Below are 23,093 nucleotides of genomic sequence, written 5' to 3' on the forward strand. Positions count from 1 at the left end.
TAAAGCTACCTTCATTCCAACTAAAGATAAAATTCAAATGAAGAATCCAATTTGCTTCACTTGTGGTGACCGTGTTCATTATGCAAAAAATTGTCCCAAGTCTCCCAAAACAGAGGAGGTAATTAAGAGGTGTTTAACAGGTAATGATCGTAATCTTGGCCCCTTCTGTGCAGGTAAAGTTAATGGACTTAATGTTTCTACAATTTTGAGAGATACAGGTTGTACTTGCATCATGGTGTCAGACAAAATTTTTCCAAATATCCAACCTGATAAACTACCTAAATGTACAGTTTCTGATTACCTAAGGCGAAAAAATTATATTCCTGTTACTCGAGCATTTCTTGATTGTCAATTTTTTAAGGGGTGGACAGATGTAGTAGTTGCACCTATTGATTGTTGTTCAGTTATGATTGGTAATGTTAAAGGAGCTACTATGCCAGATTCTAAAGATACTTTCCATGCTGCGAGAGAAAAGTGCGATTCAGTATCTGTAGTCACCTGATCTAAGTCTAGTAAGGAATCTAAAAGAATTCCTGTACATCCTTTGTTACTACCTGCTGTAAAAGATTTAAACGTTAATGACAGTGATTTTGTGAAATATCAAGAAGAGTGTGCTACTTTGAAGGATATTAGGGATCATGCTAAGGATGGTACAGTTTTCACTAGTAAAAATCATACGTACACTTTTGAATATGACAATAACATTTTATTAAAGAGAATCTTAGACTCGACTAATAGTCAACTTGTGGGCAAGTCTTTTCTAGTCATACCTAACCAGCTTAGGAATATAGTCTTAGAAGTAGCTCATGAGTCCCCCTTCTCAGGCCATTTTTCTCGTAGAAAAACTTATCAGAAAATTTCTTCACTTTACTTCTGGCCAGGCATGACTGTTGACATTTATGACTTTTGTAGGAGTTGTGATGTATGTCAGAGGTTTGCTTCAAAGGGTAGGCTAAAAAAGGCAGAACTAGTTAAAATGCCTGTGATTTCTGTACCTTTTGAGAAAGTAGCAGTGGATATCGTTGGGCCTATAAAGCCAAGATCATCTTCAGATCGCTCTTTTATTAACTCTTGTAGATTATGCTACTTCCTTTCCAGAAGCAGTCCCCCTAAAACATATAACTTCTATAGATATAGCAGAGGCACTAGTGACCATCTTCTCTAGGGTAGGAATTCCTAAAGTCATTGTTTCCGACAGAGGGGCTCAATTCACTTCAGACTTGATGGGTAAGGTGTATGAGCTAATTGGTATAAAACCTGTTTACCACTCTGTACCATCCGATGGCTAACGGAAAAATAAAGAGACAGCACTCCATCCTAAAATCTATTTTAAAGAAGTTATGCTATCTTAGACCTAACGAATGGGATAGGTATCTTCCTTGTGCTCTTTTTGCAATGAGAGAGATTCCTACAGACACTAGCGGTTTCTCTCCATTTGAACTTTTATATGGGCGCCAAGCTCGAGGTCCATTGGGCATATTGCATGAATTGTGGTCAAATGGAAAGATTTCGGATGATACGCAAACTTGCTACCAATTTCTTCTTGATCTTCGTTCGAGACTAGAAGAGACTGCTCAAATTGCAGCAGAAAATACAAAAGTTGCTATGAAACAATATAAAACCTACTTTGATGCTCATAGTTCTAATAGATCTTTTGTTACAGGTGATGAAGTTCTAGTAATGCTGCCGGATACGTATAACAAGCTGTTATTAGCTTGGCAAGGTCCTTACAAAGTTCTAAGAAAATTAAATAAAGTAGAATTATGTTATGGATGTTAAAGAAAAAGCTAAAGTTTTCCATGTCAATCATTTAAAGAAGTATGTTAGAAAATCTATGTTTTGCTTGAATACTTTTGATGGTTTATCATCTAGAGAAGTACTAGAAGAGGTTACTTCATCTAATGTGATGGTTAACTTTTGTATTGTTGAAGATTCTTCTGATACAGAACTACCAACAGTAGGTTCTGAAACTTCTTTAGGTTCGAAACTAAAGATCTTTACCAACTTGGTGAATCTTTAACTAGTCCAATGATTACAGAATTAAAAGTAATTTTAAGTAAATTTGGAAAGATTTTCTCAGATATCCCTAGGTGTACTTCTACGGTAATGCATACAATTAGACTTAAGACTAATGAACCTCTAAAATCAAGGCTTTACCCTGTTCCTGTCCATTTGAGTAATGAATTTGAATCTGAAGTTAATAATTTACTTAAGCTAGGTATCATAGAACCTTCTGATTCCCCTTATTGTAATCCGGTTGTCATGATTAAGAAACCTGATGAGACTTATAGGTTAGCACTAGATTTCCGTGCATTGAATTCAATAACTGTCTTTGATTGTGAGCCAATGCCACTAATTGATAAAGATTTCTTTAAGTTTACAGGTGCCATTTACTTTTCAGAAATAGATATTACTAAAGCTTACTACCAAATTGTTTTGCATCCGAATAGCCGTCAATATACTGCTTTCCAGACCTCTAAAGGATTGATGCAATTCACTAGGATGCCTTTTGGGTTATCCACTGCTTGTATATCAGACTTATGAGAAGAGTTTTTGAGGGTGTCAAGGGAATAAGCTTATACTTTGATAACATACTTATTTTCTCAAAGGACTGGTCAGAACACCTTCAGATTTTGAATAATGTATTAACTTTACTTGAGATACATGGTTTAACTGCTAAGCCATCGAAATGTCGTTTTGGTTTACCTTCCATAACCTACTTAGGTTTTAAGATTTCTAAGAATTGTATTTATCCAGATCCAGATAAGTGCAGTAAAATCATGGAAATTAATTATCCTAAGTGCAAGAAAGAACTTCAGTCCTTTTTAGGTACTTGCAATTTTTATCAAAGATTCATCCCTAATATTTCATCACTTACTTCTGACCTCTCAAATTTACTAAAGAAAAACCAGCCCCATAAATTTGAGTTATCTATTGACCTTAAACGGCAGTTTGACACCCTGAAGCATTATTTTGAATCTGATCTAGTTTTAAGATTACCTGACATAAACAAAAACTTTTGTTGTTCGCAGTGACGCCTCCCAGAATTGCTTGGAGCTGTTTTTACTGCAGTATTGAAATAAGTTCCCCATCCAATAACCTATGCTGGAAGAAAATTAAATAAATCCGAACTAAATTATTCAGTTATTGAAAAGGAATGTTTAAGTTTGGTTTTTGCCATTAAGAAATTTGAATATTACCTTGTCGGTAAACATTTCATTGTTGAATGTGACCACAGACCTTTGTCTTACCTTGAACATTTTAAAGGCAAGAATGGGAGATTGTTACGTTGGTCACTATATTTACAGCAATACAAATATACTGTAGTGTATATTAAGGGAATAGACAATATCTTTGCTGATTTCGTAAGTAGATGCTGGGTATAATGAGAATCTTTAAAATAATTTTAATATAAATATAATGACTTATATTTGTCTTAGTGCGGGGGTATGTAAAGAAAATTTAGAAATTTTCTTATAAAATAAAATTTAGTATATAACTCTAGTTGCTAGAGGGCAGGGCATTTTGGAATCCTTGGAATTTTGTTATTTCTTGATTCCTTGGGTTTTCTTTATTCAAAATTTTACTTCGTGTGGTGGTTTTTCTACTTCAACCAGTCTGCTTTTGAGCAACACAACAAACGTAAGAATTGTAAAATCAACCATCAGTGCAGTGAAAAAATTTGTTTTAACATTAATTATAGCTTAACGTGCCACAGTTGGGTAATTGCTTCTTTTCCGTGTCTTTTCAGCCGTATTGACAGGTGTGGGACCCTAGTCAAGCGAGGTTTAATGATTCTCATGTAAATAATTCACACCTAAGTCATGCTGAAAATAATGGACAGTGCCTAGACAAATATTTGGACAGAGCTTAGAAGGATATATGAGATAGCATAACGTACCTTGAAGTCCAGCTACGTCGTACGTTCTCCTCTTGGATATGCTATTCCTCTCCTGGTAAATGTTCAGTGTTCTTGATCTTCGGTTTGACCTTCAAGATTAGATGCCATTCACTATTCTCATATCATACTACAAGAGTGGTTCGATTTTCAAATAATTTGAAGACCCCTGCTTGGAACACCGGCAACGAATGTACTTATTGTCTCTTATACACCATTTAATGCCTAAGTTGAGTATCGTATGTATTTAGTTGTAATAATTATATAATTACTTTTTATATGTTGGCTTTTTATCCCATTCATTGTTTTCTTCTATGTTTGCCATTTATTGTGATCCCTTCTTCCTGTCGAACCTCAGATTTCTAGCTTTCTCTCTCCCTTACATATTCCCTTCCCCTTTACAGAGCTACAAAGAAGGAATGGGTCCAGACCTCAGTTGAAACAAAAGAAAAGTTTAGTTAGGAACTCACTTCTGGACGCATAACTTGTGTCGGTTTATACTCTGTTTACCCTGTGTCATTTGTGTGTGATAGGACAGTGAATTTGTGTGTTACAATAATAAGTAAGAAAAGAATCCTAAGGAAACTAAACTCGTGTCAAAGCTTCCTGAGATAAATGAAAAGAATTAAAAAGAGATTAAATGAGAAATCAGTGAGATGTCCAGATAAGTGTTCTACAAAATTAACAGAAGTTCTTAAGAGAGATATGAAACACAAAGCAGTATGGATAAAGGTATCCCCATTAAACAAAACTAAAGAGAAGCAAGTACAAAACAGAACTACAAAAATAAAAATATTTAATAACACAATAATACCACAACACAATAAGTCATCCAAAAATACAGCATAGTTATATACACCAACCATAAACAGGAGAGCCACCGATTATTTCAAGAACCCTAACCTGATTATCTCCTAGCGCTGGCTGCAAGTATTCGATGGAACACTACGTAAGGAAGAACAGCCAAGGACGCTCGAATAAGGTATGCGGTGACGTCACAGAATCTTTCCTCAGTCTTACCAACAAGTTGCCGAGTAACTTGAATGAGTACAGAAGTTCTAAGGACAAAATTATCCCCATTTTTTTCTCTTCTGTCTTTTTCAGATTATGCATTTGTTATGTAGAAGTAGTGACGGTTGTTATTACATATTTACATAGTGTGACTGTAAACGTAATCGTTTTCTTTTTATTTGATAAGTGACATTTTATAATACATCTCGGCTAAAAGATTAACGTGTTTCGACTTTGATCGCATTTTACGTCAGTTTAAAGAAAGGCGTCTTTTAACATAAGGCAAAAAAAAAAAAAAAAAAAAACAATTGCAATATTATTGTTCAGCTACCAAAAGATGCATTGATATTAAGCAAGTTAGTAGGGAAAAACTCTCTATCACGAGAGTATATATAAGTCTCAAAAGGGTCCACAATAATACAAAGTGTAAAAAGTCCGTGTATAATTTTGAAGACTTTACAGATAGCTTTCGAACCCTTCCCTGGGTTCATCTTCAGTCCAAATGAACAAAAAGTTACGACAAGTGCAGAGGTAAATTTAAAAAAACAAGAGACGTTGAAGATCGTTGACAACGGTCGTTAGCTCGTTAATGGGCCAGGAGAAGAAAGAGGGTAGTTAACAACAACTAGGTGATACCCTCCCCCTATCAATCCTTCTGGCTGCAATCCTGTTGGATCTTCGTACAGGTTGTTGCAACATTACATGAAGTCCTTCATCCAAGGGCGTAGATTGGGCACCGTTATCAGACTCCCCCGGGGCAGCGGTTACCTGGACTGGAAGAGGCAAGGCAGAGGCAGCATCAGGAGAGGGAAAAACAGAGCCTGTCCTACATTTAAAATCTTTTAAAAACATACTAGATTTTAAATGTAGGACAGGCTCTGTTTTTCCCTCTCCTGATGCTGCCTCTGCCTTGCCTCTTCCAGTCCAGGTAACCGCTGCCCCGGGGGAGTCTGATAACGGTGCCCAATCTACGCCCTTGGATGAAGGACTTCATGTAATGTTGCAACAACCTGTACGAAGATCCAACAGGATTGCAGCCAGAAGGATTGATAGGGGGAGGGTATCACCTAGTTGTTGTTAACTACCCTCTTTCTTCTCCTGGCCCATTAACGAGCTAACGACCGTTGTCAACGATCTTCAACGTCTCTTGTTTTTTAAATTTACCTCTGCACTTGTCGTAACTTTTTGTTCATTTGGACTGAAGATGAACCCAGGGAAGGGTTCGAAAGCTATCTGTAAAGTCTTCAAAATTATACACGGACTTTTTACACTTTGTATTATTGTGGACCCTTTAGAACATTAAGCAAGTTATCATCACGTCAATTTATTGAAAGCCTTTTCAATCATAAAAGCAGTTTGTCCATCGCCTGAAAAATCTCCCATTTAACTCTAGATTAATGAGCAAATGGAATTGACAAACCTTATATGTTTTCCAGTAATAAACCTACACAGAAAGCTCATCAGCAGCCCATTGAGTGCCCCACATTCACTGCACCCTTCACATCAATATATATACAGTATACACAGACATATATACACATATATATATATGTATATGTATGTATACTGTATATATATTGATGTGAAGGGTGCAGTGAATGTGGGGCACTCAATGGGCTGCTGGTGACAATTGCCACTAGGAAAATTGCCACAGGGAAAATGGATCCCTTTATGTTCCTGACTTTTACCATTCGTGTATCGCTTCAAATTTTCTCACGATAATGACAGTTATAATAACTGTTTATCTGTGTTATTATTATTCTTTAGTAACAAAACATTACAAATTGCTGAAGCGTTTTTGAAACCATTGTTATTAACGATATGATTAATTTCCCATTTAGTAACTGTTCTAACAACTCTTTTTGCCTCTTCAAACTACTATTCTATCACCTCTCACTTAATTGAGTCAATGACAATTTTAAATCATAAAAAAATTTATATTTCCGCTGACTTCAGCCCAAAATGGTTTCTATAATCAAGAATGAACGGGGCACAGGTATGCTCGTTGACGAGGTACATTACACATGTTTTACAAATAAGGTTATATAATAGCTTGGATGTGTAGCCAACTGAAAAGAATATACCGCAGGGCGAGACTTCATGCAAAAACGTCAACGTATGACGTTGAGATCGTGTAGATGCAATCTTTAAACTCCAAAGTAAAAACGTCTCGGCAATCAAGTCCCATCCTACTGTATCTCTCGATAAAGTTTGCTATCTCTCAAATCGCGTAGTACTACAAGTAACATAAGAAGTGATATTAGCAAGTGGAGGAGACAAGAAATTTCAGGTCCTCCATCTGTGCCATCTGGAGGGACGGGATATGTAATACCGCCAGAATTTGCGACCTTAGGTTTCGGTAAAAGATTTCCTCAATAAGATTCGGATATTAACCACGAGGAACTACGTTCCTGGGGCTTCCAAGAGTCGTATGATTATCCTGGGGCTTCAGGGAATCTTGTGATTTTCCTAGCGCTTCAAGAAATCTTGTGATTTTTCTGGTACTTCCAAGAATCCTGTGACTTTCCTGGCGCTTCAAGGAATCTTGTGATTTTGCTGGTACTTCCAAGAATCCCGGGACTTCGATAAAACAATAAAACGGTAAGAAAACAGTTTAACATATTTATTTCCGTCAAAATTCCATTTCCTTCAAAGATTAACAAAGCAAAGATATTTCAAAATAAACATAATTTCTTCGTTCCTCGCAGCTATCGAACATCATCTTCCAGCTTCTCTCTCTCTCTCTCTCCTTGCGCTTTTACCGGCATGAAGCCTCACTGCTGAGGTGTCATCACAGGGCCAAATCATTGCAGAGGGTTTTTGTTTAGCCAGCAATGAGCGCCTTCCCTCCGCTCATTGGCACTGCTCACCAAATACGGTACTTCTTGAAGTCTTGTTTCGCTCCAACTCTGGATTTATATATATTCAAAATTTCTGAATATATATATATTTAGAATTTAGAATTTCTTGTGTTACATGCTTTTCCACTTCCTTTAGAACAATAAAATGTTTGTGGATGGTCCTCTGTCATTGGCATTTACAGTACTTCTTGAAGTCCTGTTTGGCTCCAACTCCGAATTTATATATATTCAGAAATTCTGAATATATATATATTCAGAATTTAGAATTTCTTGTGTTACATGCTTTTCCACTTCCTTCAGATCAATAACATGTTTGTGGACGGTCCTCTGACAGCTTGTACTATAATGTTTTCACACTTTGGAGGGCTCCTTATATGAACCAGACATTTGGTTTCCTCCAAAAGTTTCTTTCTTTTCCTTGTGTTTGATGGCAGTCTCTCTTGTCGAGGCTGAGTAAAAGACGCTTGAAGTTGATGGTTGGTTTGAGAATCTGCCGGAGTCTCAACTCGTCTCTTCTCGATTTCGAAGTCTTCCTCCTTCCTTGGAGACAGACGGAGACAGTGTGTTCGTACGTTCGTCCTCTTTCATGTGTGTCCTTTAGGGCACTTTCCCGTTGAGATTCGTGAGGATTTGAGAAGCCTTTCGTCCTCTTGAGTTCTGCCACCTGAAGTTCACACTGGAGTTGACGCTTTTCCTTCGAGAAGTCTTCCACTTCCTTCAGCAGTCGCTGGAACCTGAGCTCGAGATTTTTCCTTCGTGCCACCTCGGACGCGTCATTCTGTTCCTGGATGAGCCTCGCCTCCCGCGGTGCTTCTCCACTCCTGAGCTGCAGGCTTTCTCCTTCTTTCGTAGGAGTTTCTCAGGCCTCTGAAGCTGGCTGCAGTTTGCCTTTGGCAACTGAGTAGTCAGGTCCCTACCTTCTCATGGTTTATATGTCCAATTTCCTTTGCGTTGTACTTCATCTGCTGATTTTCTTCTGTGCTCTTGATTATCTTGTTTTCCAGTGCTGTTTCTCTCTCTTTATCGTTCTTCTTCAGAAACAACGTTTCAACTTCGAGCGAGTGGGTCCTCTCTCGCCAGGTCTGTTGTTGCAACACCTCATGAATGATCTATCCAACGCCTTCTGCATCTCTTCATAGTAGTCGACCTCAGCTCTGCTGCAACTGACGATTATCCTGTCCAAGATCACAAACAGTTCTCTGTGGAACTGGATGGTGTCTCGCAAGGCCTCAATTCTCTCGTCTAGTTCCTTTTCCTTGGGCTCTTCAGCTCCATCATAAGAGATCCGCATCCTCCCAGTGAGTACAAACCGCTACACAAACAAGATGACTATTCCTGCGCCAGACTACTCTCATTATTTCGCAGGACATTTGGACAACAACGTCCGAAGTTCCGAACAACAGTTGCTGCCGAGGCCTGACAACGCCATATTTTCTTCAAATTGGAATCCACATCTCCCAAGGCTATACCTAGTTCATACACACTCTCCTCTCTCTCGATTTTTTATTGAGTTTTTTATACATCATGATAGATATTTCAATTTGTCAACAATATATCAGGGAAGATTTTTGAAAGATTTGAATAATGTCTTGGGTCTCTGGTGTTAAATGCTGAAATCTCTCTATCTCTCTCATCCTGCCCCGAACGTCGGAAATTCTTCATTTTTTCCTTCATTTACGTTTAAAGCTTTGCAGTGATAAGCGTAATCTTAGAGTGTTAAGGAAAAGAGAGAGAGAGAGAGATTGTATTTTAGCGCAGATTAACAGTGTATTAGTATATATGTGAAATCATTCCGTTTGCAATAGGAAATCTAAGGATTTACCAATTGTATACCATATGTATATATAATATAGTATATATATATATAGTATATATATATATATATATATATATATGTGTGTGTGTGTGTGTGTGTGTGTGTGTGTGATGCTTACCTGCTTCTTTCTTCTTGATAATTCGTTTTGCAGTCTAGTTCTATGTTAACTTTTTGCTTCTTCCTAATGTTAGTTCTGGATCAGTAATCTTACTAGGCTAAGTCTCTTAGGAGAAGTTTGAATGAGACGAACAGCAGAGTTTCTTTCTTTACTGTGCAAAGAATTAGAGTTACAAGTACAACTACAAAACTTATAAATCTATTGTTGGACCCTGGCAATATTTCTGCTTCTGCACTTAACGACGGCTGCCAGTCCTCTCTGGCTTCTTCTGTCCTTCTCAAATTGAGCCACCCTCGGTTCGAATTCGGCACCACCTCCTTAGGCTGTGCAGGATCTGGTTCTCCGCCCAACTGGATTCTTGATTCGTGGAGCGGTCTTTCCTTATCTTTTCCCCATCCCTTTTTAGGTGGGGTTAACTTGTTAATTCCTCCTTTTCCAGGCAGAGTCAATAATTTAACATGTTAATACCTCCTCCTGGAGGCGGAACTCCATTATCGAATGAAGCTGATTATGTTTGGTATGAGGTCACAGGTCAAAGATTTTATGACGGTCTTTTAAGCTTTTAATTGCGATGGTGTTATGGTTCGACTTCCTGTGACTAAGGTTTTGCTGATCAAATTGTGGCTCACACACCAAGCTTAATTCTCTCTATCTCTTCCTCTTTCTCTTTTTCGTTATTTTTCATTGTGCATACTCTGATTATTTTTCTCTCCCTTCTATTTCTCTTTTTCTTTATTTTCGCTGTACTTTGATTATTTCTCTCTCTCTGTTTTTTTACGCTACCCTATACTATTTCGTTTATAGCTATCATTATTACACTCGGTCACCTACCAAACATTTGTCTTCAATGTTTAATATCTACATATATATATAATATGAAACAAAAATGGATATGAAAAAAAAATATTAGAGAGTCAACAAAATACGCATCAAAATTGCTCTCCCCCAAAACTCTGGAAGCAAGGATAAGTGTAATAAAAATTGTAAAAACAAAATCATGGCAAATGTTAAATATATCAAAAATAAAAATGCATTAAATCATAAAAGCATAATAAATGAAAACTCGAATACAATATCTGAAAATAAAGTTAGAAATGATGTGGATATTGAACGTCAATTATAGATCATTTCTTTTCATTTCTATCGTATCCCTTGTATCGGTTTCTGATAATCAAATGCCTCACTATGTTGACAAAACAGCACAATAGTGACCACTATTATCAGTATGACTCATAAATGAAACAAAGAAAATGGTGCTATCTGTTTCGTATACAAGTAATAGTTATCAAACATAATTCAAGTTCTCAAGTCCTTTAATCCTAGCTAAGACATTTAAACTCGGTCTATTGCAAAAGTGTAATTCTTATATGGAATAACGTTTGATGAAATGATATTCAGTGAAAAGGTGTGGCTCATAGTATAATTGATTTGGTATAATTAACTTACATTGTGTTGCAAAAGACTTGATATTCTTTCATTTCAGTTGGTGGTGACTTAGGACAAGGGACTTCTGGCTATAACAGTATCTAAGGAAATACAAAAAGCATTCATTAACATAGTTGATTCAAAGACTTATAATGAACTGTGTGCACACACCTTTTCTTGATTTTATTTTAAAATCAACTTTTGGATGCAGGAATGATCATTGGTCGTCTTATATAAAGTTATCAATATCACATATATACTCTTTTTCCTTCAAATTACGCATACATTGAATTGTTCCATCAGTTAAAAAGGCTAATATTAATCCATGTTCTTCCAATGCAAAATGAATACGAAGGTAGGCCCTTTCTAATATGATCTGATTTTCAAATACATAAGGAAAGGGATAAACGAAACTAGCACATTGAAATTTCGTATTAAAAGGTAGAACTAAAATAATTCTGTCCATGGATTACTTTTGGCACTTATCAAATTACAGTACATGAGAATATCTTCTACTAAAGGTGCGCAATGTTCCTCAATTATATAAAACTTTAATAATTTTCTTCTAATTCTTTTGGAGTGATTCGTGTTGTAACATCACTTCACTTTCCAGTGCAAAGGTTTTTTAAAAACTTTATATTTTCTATCTTATGAGTTCTTTTGTTACATAAACTGATTTACTTGACTTATGGAGGCTTTCAATTTTTTTTTTCTTTTTGTGAGAGGCAATCACTTTATTTATCACTGGTGCCCGTTTGCGGCTGCCCACTTTTTCAGTCTGTCAATTATTTCCTTTTCTTGTTCTACTCTTGCTTTCGGTAGCAACTCCAAACACCTGATTTAGAGCAGTTCCAATGAAGGGTAAGAGGGATCTTTTGGACCTTGTTCTCAGTGTGGGTTATCTATGTTCATGCCTCAACTTTTCCAATAATGACACTGCACTGTTATTATCACCCTTCTGTAGGATTGCTTTCATCCTATTTGGATATCTCCTAGTTCACTTTCACGTTTTGAGGACTGAAATATCTACATATACTGACTATTCCAAGGTCCTTGATCATTTGACTTTCCAGTCTTTTAACAGGGCACCTTTTTCCTTATTCTCCACTTCTGAAGAGATTAGTCTAATTAAAACTAGTGCTATGATGAGCCGCATGATTGCCTCTGCAAAAATCAGACTTAATCAGATTTTCTTTATATATAGACACATTAATTGCACTGCTTAAATCAGTTATGATATTTTCAGTCCAACACAATTTACATATTACTATATACACATTTTTAGCTCCTTCAGTTTCTTAGGTCATACCTCGTTGAAATTGGATTTTCCTACAGTAATTTTTTCCTTTCTTATGTTATCTATATCTTTAGTAGACATGGATCTGTTTTCACTACCTTTACATGAAATTCCCCAGTGACAACCCTTTTTCCTTTAGATCCCACTTACATTTACTTTAACACTTCTATTACTCTATAGCCCAGTATTTGGGGGGAGAAACCTTTACATTTGACCTTCTGGTACATGATTCTTAACATAAATTTGAGTACCCACTGTAATGTCTGGTTTAGTGGTATTTTTGTTATAGCATTTTTCTTGAGTCTTATGTACGTCCTTTAGTCTGCATAATAGTCTTGTAAGTACGGCTGGTTTTCCATGCAACATAGTCATCATAAGTTATAAGTATGTCTGATGGTGTTGCATCACCCAAGAATTAGGCATTCTTTTCCGATAGCCATGTAGCAAATATGAGGATATTCTCCTATCGTCTCATTTTTACAGTATTATTCAATGTGAACTGTAAATGTCTTCAAGAGCTAAAAGTCCCAATCCTAAAGTTTTCGGGATATTCTTTATTTACGATTAGTCGTTTCTACTGCTCCATTTGAACTGGGTTTATAAATCTGTTTATTTGATTTATTTACTTCATAAAATTTCACAAATTTTTCTTTTAAGAGATCACTAGTAAATTCAGCAGCATTATCAGATAGAAGAACTTGAGGACATGAATGTCAGGTTTATTTAATTCTAGATATAAGAAGCTTCGGCTACTGTAGCTGCATCTCTGTTTCTTACAAAGGTGATTTATACATATCTAGTTATATAGTCTAGAAGACTAAATATTTGTTTGTTTCTTTTAATAGTTGTTGGAAATGGCGCAAAAAGTCCATAGTTACTACTTGAAATGGATTTAATTCTGATGGATATTTTTCACGGGGAAGCTTTTCTATTTACGTTACCTTTATGTTGAACTACGCAATTTTTTTGTGCAAAGTTCTTGGCATCTTCACTACAATGTGATCAAACATAATTTCTGGTTATTATTCTAGTTGTCTTTTTAATTCCTGGATGTCCCTGCCAACTTATATGAGTGTGTTAGTTCTAAAAACTTCTCTTGTTAGTGTTTTTGGGATATAGTATTGTCCAAGAACGACCCATTTTCCTATGTGGGGGTATTTTATACAACAAACCATTTATTAAGTGAAAATCAGTTTTATGGATTCATCTATTAGTAGCTGTCCCCTACTATTCGTCTGATTTCTGGATCTTTGTCTTGTTCTACTTTCACTCTTTCTAAATCTAATCTACCACCTCTTGACAACTAAAACAAAATGTATTAGTGGTAATGCCATTTTTTCTGTGTCTTCTTGAGATCTGGATAATGCATCTGCCAAGGGTGTTAAGTTTTCCCTGATTATATCTGAACTCTGGACAACTCTAATACACTAAGGAACCCATCTATTGAACTTCATGTTGTTAGTGGAAGTTTCTTTTTTTTAAGCAAATTACAAATCGGTTTATGATCATAAGCCCATTAAACTTTATTTTGACCTAAAAGTATGTCTAAATTATTTAAAAAAAAAAAACCCCAAAAATATACCTAAACACTCTTTCGGTTGTACTATAGTGTTTTTCTGCTGGGTTTAAAACCCTACTGGCATAGTATACTGCCCTCATTCTAGTTTTTGGCCTTCGTAACAATACAGCTCCTAGCCTGTACTCGAGGCAACACAGCTAATAAAGATCTTTGAATAATCTGGGGTAGGAACCGAAAAAGGGTTCCTAGTCATTTTTGCTCTTTATGTTTGAAAAGGATGTTTCTGTTCATTCTGCCATTTATATTTAACATCCTTTTTGGGTCAATTCTGTCAAAGGTTTGGCGATAGTAGCAAATCCTTTTATAAACGGTCTATAATGTCCAAACGATCGCAAGGAATCTCCTTAATGCTTTCAAATTAGTGGGAGCTGGATAATCAATCATTGCCTTTATTTTACCTGCTTGCATCGCAGTCCGTCTTCACTAGTTAGATGACCCAAGTATTCTAATGACTTCACGAGGAACTGACATTTTCTTTAATTTTTATTTTTAGTCCTGCAATTCTTAAACTTTTATGTTCTCCCTAGAATTTGTAACATTAATCTAACAACGTTAAAGGAGCTGATGTGAGTCCAAATGGCATTACTTCAACTGTATATGTTCTTATGTGCGCTGAAGGCTAAATGACTTGTTTGGATTATTCATCTAGAGGATACTTGCCAATATCCACTGATGGAGGTCTATGTATGAAAATACTGGGAAACGCTTCTAATTGAGCTAACATATCTTTGAATTACCGGCAACGGAATTCTATCTGGAACCCTGTTGGTGTTTAATTTTCTATAATCTATTACAAGCCTCCAACTGCCATCTTTTTTTGAACAAACAACAATGGAGAATTGTATGGAGATTTAGAAGGAATTACTACTCCACTCTCTCTTTTCATTTCTTTTCTATCAAATTGTCAACTATGGGTGTCTGGCTTATTGGTAATCTGTAATAAGGAATAAAAAAATGGTTTGGCTTCATCTCCTAACAAAACTTATGTTTGTAGGACATTCGTTCTTCCTAGTTTTTTCGCCTTTTTCTCTACGGCTGCTACATTTCTATATTGCTCTAGCACTTGAATAAACTTGTCTATATTTTCTTTTGAAAATCTGTTTTTATTTACTTCCTAATTATTTTTTTCCCAGTAATAAACCCACACAGAAATAGCACCCCAGCAGCCCATTGAGTGCCCCACATTCACTGCACCCTTTACATCATATATACAGTATACATACTACACAAACACCCACAACATATATATATATATATATATATATATAATATATATATATATATATATATACATTATATATAATATATATATATATATATATATATTATTATTATTTTATTATTATTATTATTATTATTATTATTATTAGTTATATATTGATACTTTCAAAATGCATATTTCCCTTCTTTGAAATGTCATATGTAGACAACAAAATTTTTCTAGATTCCTAGATAGCTTAGAATAGGATGTTTTAAATGTGTGTTCAGATTTCGCATTACATAATGTAAAAGAATATATATATTATAAAGTAGAATGTAAAAAGAGAGAGATTCTTTGTCTGTTCGAAACTACGAATGTTTAACTTTTATGTCGACACTTTAAGATAGAGGGTCTGGGTTTGAGATCCGTTGCCTTTCCTAAATCTGTCAACGCATGTGATAGCGAGAGAATTGAGTCTTGCATTGTTATCAAAACATGTCAATCTTAATTGTCGCTCAGCCTCCGTTTTGATCGAGTAGAGTACGTCTTTTTTTTTTTTTAACAGACTTGTCTTGTACGTGTATGTCTTTGATCAAAGCCACGTGGAGATTGCATATTTTGTATGTGAGATTGCGTCAGATTTCGAAGCTACTGGAAGCAATCGTGCCAAATACGTTTTTTGTCACCTCAGTCCAGTTTTTACGCAAGGGAGAAGATTTCATTAGATCATAGAACCTCGAGGCGGTTAGATCGCTCTCTCTCTCTCTCTCTCTCTCTCTCTCTCTCACTCGACATCATTGAGATTATGTTAACGTAACGTAAATTGGTCACTCGTAACTTAGAATTTCATATTTGATATTTCTTAGAGTTTATTTAGTGTTATTTAATTTCTTCTGTTGAATCTGAACAAACATTATTTCGTAACGGCGCCTGGTTTTTGTGAAAGTGTGATATACAAGCTGCAGCAAGAGAAAGAAAGAAGTTGGTATACCAAAAAGGTAAAGTGTTATATTTTTATTAGTTGCAACTAATAATGGATAGGGAGTGTGGTTAACTAATAATTGATAGGAACTGTGGTTAACTAATAACAGGTGGTTATGAAGGTTTGGTAAAAACTGTTGTTACAGTGTTTGAGTGAAAAAGATTTACACTTTTACACATTGACTATTTTTGTGTTTGTGATTGTTCCATTGTTTTGTGCACTTGTTAATTTCTTATTGAAGTGTGTCTTTTTATTTTTTATTTATATTTCATTTACATTCACAATTTAATTGACTTAGTTATTTTCATTGCTTAATCATTGCACATTTAATTAAATTTAAATTTGTGAATTAATTTGCATTTACTTAGAATTCTTTTCAAGTTTTGTTGTTGTTTAGCACTTTGTGAAATAATTTCAATTTCACATTATTGCCTAACACTTTTTGAATTTCATTGAATTAATTTTCTTGAATTTTGTGATACAAATTAATTTTGATTTAATTTTACTTAATTTGATTCAAGAATTAATTAAACTTTACTTTGTTTTCAAGTAACAGTAATTTTCCCTGATATTGTGAATTTCACTTATAAATTTTGAATTTAATAAATTTTTATATTTAAAATTTTTATAAGTATTTTATCTATAACCAGTATATTTGATTTTGATTATATTGATGATAGGTAGAAACAGAGTGGTAATTTATTTGCTTTCCTTCAATTACTTGAAGGGACTTAGCACCGGGACCGGGAAGTACTTAGACTTCTGAAATCAGGGAAATTAAACTTTAAACTTTTTAAAGTTGTTTTGATGGAGTGATTGCCCCTTAGATTAATTTTAATTACTTACAGATTACCTCACACCTGTTTTGATGAACTTAGTCTGATTTTCTGCATACTGGTAAGTGTTAAGGGATCATTGTTGCCTTTAGAGTATTCAGTCGTTTTAAAAAACATGTTATGAAGGTTCAGGTGTCTGGTTTTTTTGGTGAGGTATATTTTGATAATGGTAACCAGATACTTGGCAACTTCATAACATGTTTAATGGTGCCCGAGACCCAGAAAAGCAGATTCATTATCACTCTAGAATATACTGGTGGTGTTAGGGATATATTTTGTTAGGAGAGTGACCCATTATAGTTTTGTTTTGCATTTATTGTATTGAATTGTAAGTTGATAACTTAGAGGAAAATGGCTCAGTTCAATGTTCAGGAATTTTTAGCAGCCCCTTCCATCCAAGTTTTTGTCTGGAACCACTCTGACTAGAGCACAGTGGAGCGCTTTAGCAGAGGCATGTGGTGGTTACTGTGTCCCTACTAGTATGGTAAAGGCACAAATAAGATGTATTGCTATGGAATCCATTGATAAACTCTGGTTGAATAACTGAACGAAGATGAGATAGAATTGCTCAAGAGATGTTTGAATGTAGCACGTACTGATTCTCATAAATAAAGCAAGCAGAAAGAAGAGAAATGTGATGCAGAGTTTAGAGCTTAGACGCATTGAAGCAGAAGAGAATTTGATTAGCTAAAAATGCTTGCTGAAAGAGAAAGAATAGACAGGGAAAAACAAGAAGAAAGAGAAAGAGAAAGAAGAAAAAAAGCAGCAGAAGAGGAAAGAGAAAGGAATAAAGAGGAAAAGAAATCGCAAGACATGAAAGGGAAATGGAATTGATAAAAAGCTAGATCCACATTACCTGTAATACCGTCTAACCCTAACCAAAGTATCAAGACCCCTGTATTTGATGTAGTAAGAGTACAGAAGTTAAATCCCTAAGTTTTACTGAAAAAAAAGCTCCAGATGAGTTTTTTGATCACTTTGAGGAAAGTGGCTTCAGGTATGGATGGCCAGAGGATAAAATGGTCAGAAAATGGTAAAGGGGAGAAGTTCTTATCTAGCCTTAACAAGGTAACTTAAACACAGTGTGCCTACAAGTTTACCAGATGACCCCCGAGTATACAATGAAAGATTCAGAAATTTGAAGAAAAGATGAGAAGGGAACATTCTTAGATTATGCTTACAAAGTGAGAGGTGTTTCAAAACGTTGGGTGAAGCTGCTAAAGTTAAAACTTTTGATGAGTTAGTAGAGTTACTTGCTCTTGAACAGTGTCTTAAGGAATTCCTGAACATATAAGAGCCTATTTAAGAGAGAGAGAAGTGAAGAAACTTGACAAAAGCTTGCTACACTAAGTGAAGATTACAATATAATCAGTAGTAAAACGTAATTACAATGTCAAGTACAGAGTCAACAACGCCCCAGGTTTTAGTCTTATCCAAATAACAGGAACAAATTTATGGGAAACCTTCAAGTGATAATACCCAAGCGTACAAGGTAATCACCTCAGCAACTAATGAAATCCTCATCCAGTTTTTCAGACAGTTACAGAAACCTAATGTTGTCTGTTTCAAGTGTGGAAGAGTAGGACACTAGTCAGTTAGAAGTTACCGGAATCAACAGCAGGTCAAACCAGCAAAACCAGTTGGCCAAGTTGTAAAAGGTGACCAGGTGAAACAAACTACGAAGAGCAGTGTGGGAAAGAATCAGACCAGAGAAGATGAAACTAAGCAAGCTGAATGTTTAGCAAACCAGTGAAATGTTCCTCAAGCAGTGATGGCTTAGCAGTGTGGCAGGCTTTTAAGCCATATATCTATGAGGGTATGCTGTCAACTCAAGAAGGAAGTATGCAGGTACCAGTCAAGATATTACGTGATACAGGGAGTAACCATATTGTCGTAGTACGTGGGGTTCTCACCCTCAGTTGAGAGAGTCTCACAGGAGATTCAGTTTATTTTGAAAGGGTATAGGAGGAGAGGAAGTAACTCCTATATGCCCGCTTACACCTGTCATGTGAATGGTGACAGGGAATGTTGATTTTGCTGTAAAGGATCACTGGCTGTAGAAGGATTACATGTTCTGTTGGGGGAATGAAGTTGGTGGTGTGGCCATTTATTCCTTGTGTCCTGTAGTGAGACAAACCATTGAGGATTAGTCCTACAGTAGTTGAGAAGAATAACCCCCACCTGTTTCCTAGTTGTGTAACTACCAGAAGTATGAAGAGGACTACGACTCAAGTGAAAGAAACTGAGGATTTACACACCAAGAAGGGATCAAGTTAAGGATCTTTGTGCTTAGAAAGAATTGTTCCAGGAAGTGAAGGGTTTCCCATAGTGCTGACCAAGAAGAGATTTCCCAAGAAGGATGAGAAGACGACGACGAAGAAGAAGAAGAAGAAATGATGTTCCTGAAGAGACTCCGAGTAGTCAAGTGTTACTGAAGACAGTAGTGAAACTAAAACAAGTAGCGGAGTTAGCAGATATTGAGAATTCAACCCTTGAAGTTGGTCAAGTGACAAGAGAGAGCTGATGGACTTGCAGAAGAAGGGATGCATCGTTAACTGATTTGTTCTTCGGAGTTGTTTTGATCGAGAAGAGATGCAACAAAACTCTTATCTGAAGGAAGGTTTGCTGATGAGGAAGTATAGACCTACAGATATACCAGGAGATGCTGTATGGGGCGAATATCATCAAATTTTGATTCCCTATCCGTAGTTGAGAAAAGCAAGTGGTTGCAGTAGCTCATGAGTCGGACATATGGGGAATCTGGAAGGACTGTGGAGAAGATCATGAAATATTTTTTTCTGGCCTGGACTTCACAGATGTTAGCAGGTTCTGTCGTGAGTGTCTACCTGCCCAAATAGCTGGAAAAAACCGAATGAAACCATCAAGAAAGCCACCCCCCTACAACCTATAGAAGTTAGAGGAGAACCCTTTAGCAATGTGATTATAGATATGGTTGGACCATTGCCGAAGACAAAGAAGGAAACGAGATTTGTTGACATTAATGTGTCCTGTGACAAGTATCCAGAAGCAATCCCTGTTAGAAACATATCTGCAAGATAGTTGCTGAGAAACTATTGGATTTTGGAGTTTTTTCTCAAAAGTTTGGTATACCAGAGATAGTACAAAGTGACAGAGGAACCAACTTTACTTCAAGTTATTCCAGGATGTGATGAATTTTGTTAGGAGTGAAACAACAGTTAGCCACTGCCTATCATCCAGAAACTCAAGGTGCCTTGGGAAAGGTTCCACCAGACATTGAAAAGTATGCTGACAAAGTATTGTTTGAGTAAGGAAGAGAATGGGATGTTGGTTTAACCATCAATGTTTGTTTGAAATTAGGAGTGCTTACCAAGAAAGTATGGGATGTTCACCTAATGAGATATTTTTTGGAATTTTTTTGAGAAGTTGAGAGGACCGTTGAGATTCTTGCAGAAAAATTGGGGAAGAAAATCAGAGGAAAGCCAAGGAGGATGTGAAGAACTTAAGGAAGAGGTTGAAAAGATAAGAAAATTCTCTTAGAAAACTTGAAAAATGAGTCAGAGAAATGAAAAGGAGATTTGATGCTAAGGCTAAGCTAGAAGTTTTGTTAGTTGTTGGTCAACAAGTGTTAGTGTTCTTACCTGTCAAGAGAATTTCCCCTATTTAATAAATTTTAAGGTCCTTACAAGATAATTCAGAAGTTAATGATAGAACTTATGTGATTGAAACACCAGAAAGAAGAAGAAAACAAGGAAGATACATGTGAACCTCTTGAAACCTTATTTCTCAGAAACTAAAACTGAAAACTGTTTCAGTAACCCAACGACTTTATCTACAAGAAGACGATGATGGCTACGAATTGGGAGCTCAAGCAAGATGAATAATTCTTCATTTTTTGGAAAATTTGGAGGATCACTGAAACATCTGAGTTGTTGAACAAGGTGAAGACTTAAAGTGAAGTAATTAGAAGTTTTTACAGAAATTTTTTCAGATGTGCCTAGACGTACTGATCTGACCAAGCATGAAAATCAAGATTCAAGAAGATGGAAGACCTTTCAAGCAAAGAGCCTATCGCTTATCACCGTATCATCGAGATGTTTTTTTGAGAAAGAAGTTGAGTATTTGGCTGCAACATGGATTAGCATAACCCCCCAGTTCAAGTCACTTCAGTTCTCCATGTGTGTTATGAAGAAGCCAGATGGTTTCATTTAGGATGTGTACTGATTATAGAAACTGAATTCTATCAGTGTGGCCTGATTAATTATCCTTTGCCTCTTATAGATCAGTTACTTGATATATTGGGCAAGCCAAGTTTGTTTCGCCAAGATAGACTGGTTGAAAGGATATTATCAAATTCCCTTAGATAGAGAATGCGAAGTTTTGCTGTCAGCTTTTATTACTCGCATTTGGACTGTATCAGTATACTGTTACTGCCGTTTGGTCTGATGAATGCACCCGCAACATTTTCAACGAGTGATGGATCAACTGCTAGGATCAATAGAGGGAGTAGGTGTATACCTAGATGACATCGTGATTTACTCTACACACGTGGGAAGAACATCTGAAGATTCTGAGGAAAGTTTTCAAGAAACTTCAAGAAGCAGGATTAACAGTCAACTTAGAGAAGAGTGAGTTTGGCAAGGAAACTGTACAGTATCTTGGGTTTGAAGTTGGGAAAGGCCTTCTTGCTCCAGTAAATGCTAATGTAGAAGGTATCTGTAAGGCTACCCCACCTATTACCAGGAAACAGCTACAAAGATTTTTAGGCATGGCTGGATTTTATCGTCGTTTCTGCCCAAATTTCTCAGCTGTAGTAGCTCCCTTGACAGACTTAACTAGTCCCAAAGCAAGTTTATTTTGGACTCCAAGTGTCAGAATCCTTTGAGAGGGTAAAAGCCATGTTAATTCAAGACCCAGTACTTCAAGCTCCAGACTTCGACAAGAAATTTGTGATACAAGTTGATGCGTCGGATTGTGGCGTTGGAGCTGTTCTACTTCAAGAAGAATGAAAATAATATCTACCATCCTGTGTGCTTCATGTCTACAAAATTGAAAAAACATCAGAAAGTATACTCGAAAATTGAGAAGGAAACTTTAGTCTCTCTCCTTGTGCTTTTTACCGGCATGAAAGCCTCACTGCTGGGGTGTCCATCACAAGGCCAAATCATTGCAGTTTTGTTTTTGTTTAGCCAGCAATGAGCGCCTTCCCTCTGCTCATGGCACTGCTCACCCAATACGGTACTTCTTGAAGTCTTATATCGCTCCAACTAACTCTGAAAAAAAAAATTTTTTTTTTATATATATTCAAAATTTCTGAATATATATATATTAAGAATTTCTTGTGTTACATGCATTTCCACCCTTCCTTTAGAACAATACGTGTTCGTGGGACGGGTCTTCTGTCATTGCACTTACAGTGGCTTCTTGAAGTCTTGTTTCACTCCAACTCCGAATTTATATATATTCAGAATTTCTGAAATGTATATAATATTTAGAATTCAGAATTTTTTGTGTTTTATATGCTTTTCCACTTCCTTCAAATCAAAAAAAAAACATGACCGGTTTTTGTGGACGGGTCCTCTGGCGCTTTGTACTATAATGTTTCACACTTTGGAGGGCTCCCTATACGAACCCAGACATTTGGTTTCCTCCAAAAGTTTCTTTCTTTGCCTTGTGTTTGATGGCAGTCTCTCTTGTCGAGGCTGAGTAAAAGATTGCTTGAAGTTGAAGAAGGTTGGTTTGAGAATCTGCCGGAGGCTTCGACTCGTCTCTTTCTCGATTTCGAAGTCTTCTCCTTCCTTGGAGACAGACGGAGGCAAGTGTGTTCGTTGGTCGTTATCGTCTTTTTCATGTGTGTCCTTTAGAGCGCTTTCCCGTTGAGATTCGTGAGGATTTGAGAAACCTTTTCATCCTCTTTGAGTTTCCGCCACCTAAAGTTCACAATGGAGTTGACGCTTTTCCTTCGAGAGGTCTTCCACTTCCTTCAGCAGTCGCTGGAACCTGAACTCGAGATTTTTTTCCTTTGCGCCACTCGGACGCGTCATTCTGTTCCTGGTGAGCCTCGCCTCCCGCGGTGCTTCTTCACTCATG

This window comes from Macrobrachium nipponense, chromosome 1 (genome assembly GCF_015104395.2).
Source record: "Macrobrachium nipponense isolate FS-2020 chromosome 1, ASM1510439v2, whole genome shotgun sequence".
Lineage (NCBI taxonomy): Eukaryota > Metazoa > Arthropoda > Malacostraca > Decapoda > Palaemonidae > Macrobrachium > Macrobrachium nipponense.